Genomic DNA, 4,406 nt, shown 5'->3' on the forward strand with positions numbered 1-4,406 from the left:
ATGCACTTTGTTATTGAGTATACTCCTGACAGGAGATAACTTTAGTTCTGATCAAATGTCAATGAGAACCAAATCCTCCATTTATAATTTTACATGTCTAATGTTTGGAAGGGGCCCTGGTGGCATAGTGGTTAAGCATTTGGCCGCTAACCAAAAGGTCAGCAGTTCGAACGCACCGGCTTCTCTTTGGACACCCTACAGGGCAGTTCTACTCTGTCCTATAGGGTAGCTTTGAGCTGGAATCGACTCGATGGCAACGGATTTTAACAGGTTAATGTTTGGAAGAATTTTCCACAGACCAGCTTTTGGCTTCCTACTTTTTTTCCCCCCAAAGACAATCCTTTGTTACACTGTTAGTTCATAATTGCATGGGAACATTTTAAGATAAATTGAAATTTAGAGCTTCTGGCTTTAAGAACTCAACTATGCCACCAGATGTAAATATCAAAAGCTACAAAAGCTCTTCTTGGGCAGCTTGGCAAGAGACAATGCTAGAAAGTTCATAAATTTAATGATACCAAATGGGCCTGTCCTAGAAAAAAATAGTTGCCAAATACATTTCTTGGCTGTCTCTGATACTCAACAAGTTGAGCATGTTTCTGCCAAGTTGTTACATCAAATGCTGACATTGTTTAGGTTTTCTGAGTCCAAACTCATGGTGGCCCAGGTCCCTGGACTTCAAATTCTATCCCTGCTGCACCGTAGCTGATTTTTCTCTGGGGACGTAGCCTGCAAAGAACCTAGATTATTAATCTCACTTTCCACCCCAACTGTCAATCACAGCATAAAAGTTATCTTCAGAAAACCGTAGGTTCACCACTACACCTTCTGCCAGTAATTCCAGCTATTCTGGGTGATTTGATCACACTTCCTACACTTTAAACTTTGTTTCTCCTCCACTATCTATATTTTTCCGGTATTGTGTAACCTATGACATGTCCATACAATCTCTGGCCCTTTTTCTTTGTGTCACGAGTCTGGATGATTCATCAAAATGGACAGGAGGAATATTCCTATACCAGAACAGCTCCCAATACCTAAACTATACAGAAAAGTGACTATAAACCACATAAATACATCTCTTTAAACCTAAATTAAAAGTCTTCCTAACGCAACTTCCCCACTGCTAGATCCACAAAATGGAGAAAGCTACTCTATCACCATGTAAAATGAAGACGATACTATGGAGGAAAAGCAGAGTGGAAAGAGACAATGGTCTTAACTTATCACAGTTGAAATATCTTATTGTCTTTAGTATATACACAAAGTTGTGCAAGCATCTCCATTAATTCCAGAACATTTCATCAACCCAAAAGACCCATATCTTTGTGAGCACATTTCTGGGACTTTGCCCAGGACCTTGGAAGGGACCCAGGCAAATGAAGGGTCCTGAAGCTTAAGCATCATTAGCTGGCAGTGTAAATGAGAAACCAATAACAATGATTATGCCCTGGAGAGTTTCCCAACTGAGCAGATAGGGCACAAGGGCCAGAGGGAGACTTTCTACTCTATGCTTTTTTATCATTTTGATGTTTGTCTAAGTTAGTTCAAAAGCTAAATTAAAAAGTTTTAATTGAGGCCAAATATGATAAGTTGTAAATGAGTAGTAACTCCATTAAGCACTAAATGACCACTGATTTTAAAAAAGAAAGTAAGAAAAAATCAGGAACCAGCAACCATTGTGAATAAAACAGTCTATACAAGGACTCTGAGGGGTGGAGATAGACCCCGTATACTGCGTAGGGAGTGAGATAAGCATCCCATTTCTCAGCAACCTTCAGTCTCAGCCGCTTTAGATTGACCTCATTAATATTATGTAGACACATATGCAAGTAGTCCCTCATGTGATTTCATGGGCGCAAGAATGATGCCATTATAAATGCAGGAAGAAGTGTAAAACTCTGCAGCTTCTCTGTAGCCCCAGCCACAGGTAGCCACTGAGCGTGTGAACTGTGACTAATACAAACTGAGATGTGATATAAGTGTAAAATACACACCAGATTTCAAAGATTTAGTCCAAAAAAATGTAATTTCAAAAATCAATTTCACAAAACATTAATTTGATGATGTGGAAATGACAATATTTTGTATAGATTGGGGTAGGTAAAACATTATTCAAACTCATTTCACCTGTTTTTGTTGTACTTTTTAAAATGTGACTCACTACATGTCTATCGGGCGGTGCTGCTCTCAAGGCATGCTCCAGTTCCTCCAGCTTGTAGGACTCCTGAGGATGTCATGTGACATACCTACGCCAATTTTGTCACTTTTAAGGAGAAGCTAAATTCCCAAATATCAAGAGCTATAAACTCTCAGAATGAGAAAATTACATATCTATCACTACAATTGAATAGATCCATTAAAGTGTTATATAATTACATTGTTTCACAAGTTTGAAATCATCTCAAGAATTCTCTTTAGAGTAATAAGTAGTTTCTCCAAATACTTCTTTTTTTTTATTATTAGCAACTCACTTCATGCATCTCTAAAATATCTTAAATTATATAAAATGAGAATAATGGGTTTCCATAATCTTTAAAGACAATCTTATAAGGAAAACGTTATACAGCAAGAAAAAGTCACATGCAAAATCTGAATGATTTTTTAAGTAGTCAACATTTTGTACTACGGAGAAATATTGTACTGGCTTATCCTTCAATATCAGCTGGTCTACAGATCACAAACCCGTGCTGGATGGTTGAGCAACTTGTCCGTGTAGAAACTGTTAAGATGGTGTATGTTTTGTTATTTATATTTTCAACATAATATAAAAAAAAACTCTTGGCGGGGGAGCTTCATTTTTAAAAATGTGTCCTAAGCACTGGTAATACTAACAATGTCTTCTTTCCTAAGGGCAACCAACTTAGAAGGCCATTTCAGTTATCGGTTTGAACAATTAATTAGGATTGTAGAAGAGACCATGGTGTTCACAGTGGAAACCATCTAATATTCCTTTCTCATTATAGTGTGGCGGGAGTCACGTGACTTCAGGATCACGTCTTTGTCAAGAGGTTGCCTGAAAATCACGTAAAGCTCTCTTACAGATCAGCATTACCTACTTCTGTTTAGCGATGTATTTTGTTCTTATGTGTAGTAGCTCCAACTAGATGCGTTTATAGAAATGGAACAAAGTAATAGTTTAAAAAAAAGAATCTGAGGTGGCTACACTTCAGTGATTCAATAGAACATGGACTTTTGTCCTACTACACTTTCTCCAGATAAATACTTTTTTATTGAGATATAATTTACATACCATAAAATCCACCCTTTGGAAGTGTACAATTCAATGGTCTTCAGCATATACACAAGGTCGTACAACCATCACCAGTAATTCCAGAACATGTCATCAACCCAAAAGAAACTCCAGCAGTCATTTCCCATTTCCCCCTACCTGCAGTCTCAGCCAGCCACCAACCAAGAACTTTTCAATGTCTATGCATTTGCCTGCTCTGGACATTTCATATGAACGGAATCATACAACGTGGCTATTTGTGGCTTCTTTCACTCAGCGTAATATTTTCAAGGTTTATCCATGTTGTAACCTGGATCAGTACTTCATTCCTTTTTATGGCTGAATGGTATTCCATTGTATGGATATACCAGGTTTTGTTTATCCATTCTTCTGTTGATGGACATTTCAGTTGTTTTCATTTTTGGCTATTATAAATAATGCCACTTTGAATATTAGTGTAAAAGTTTTTGTGTGGCCATATATTTTTATTTCTCTTGAGTATAGATTACAGAATGACTGGGTCATATGACAAATCTGTGTTTAATATTTTGTGCACCTGCTAAACTATTTTCCAAAGCATCTTCAACATTTTATCCCAACAGCAATATATGAAGGTTCCAATTTCTCCACATCCTTACGAACATTTGCCATTGTCTGTCTTTTTTATTTTAGCTTTCTAGTGGGTAGGAAGTGGTATCCCATTGTGGTCTTGATTTGCATTTTGCTAAAGATTGATAATGTTGAGCATCTTTCATGTACTTATTGGCCATTTATATGTCTTCTTTACAGAAATGTATATTCAAATCCTTTGCCCATTTTAATTGGGTTATTTGGTTACTTTGTTGTTGAGTTGTAAGAGTTCTTTACATATTCTGGATACTAGACACTTATGTGGAAGAAAGGCCTGGCTATCTACTTCTGAAAAATCAGCTAATGAAAACCCTATGGATCACAGCAGTCCAGTCCACAACCGGTAATAGGGGTAGCACAAGATTGGGCAGCATTTCATTCCATTGTGTGTAGAATCCCCTTATGTAATATGTACATACCCTTATGTAACATGATTTACAAATATTTTCTCCACTTCGGTGGGTTGTCTTTGTCCTTTCTTGATAGTTTCTGAAGCACAAAAGGTTTTAATTTTGATGAAGTCCAATCTATCTAATTTTTCTTT

General features: G+C 37.0%; 1 non-coding gene across 1 annotated transcript; it reads right to left on the reverse strand.

Moving 5' to 3' along the window:
• Positions 1-795: 795 nt before the first annotated feature.
• On the reverse strand, positions 796-868 carry LOC111821761 (small nucleolar RNA SNORD65). Its single transcript, XR_002825099.1, has one exon. It is a non-coding gene; the product is annotated as a small nucleolar RNA SNORD65 (small nucleolar RNA).
• Positions 869-4,406: the final 3,538 nt, after the last annotated feature.

The sequence above is a fragment of the Trichechus manatus genome, unplaced genomic scaffold (genome assembly GCF_000243295.1).
Source record: "Trichechus manatus latirostris isolate Lorelei unplaced genomic scaffold, TriManLat1.0 scaffold00103, whole genome shotgun sequence".
Taxonomy (NCBI): domain Eukaryota; kingdom Metazoa; phylum Chordata; class Mammalia; order Sirenia; family Trichechidae; genus Trichechus; species Trichechus manatus.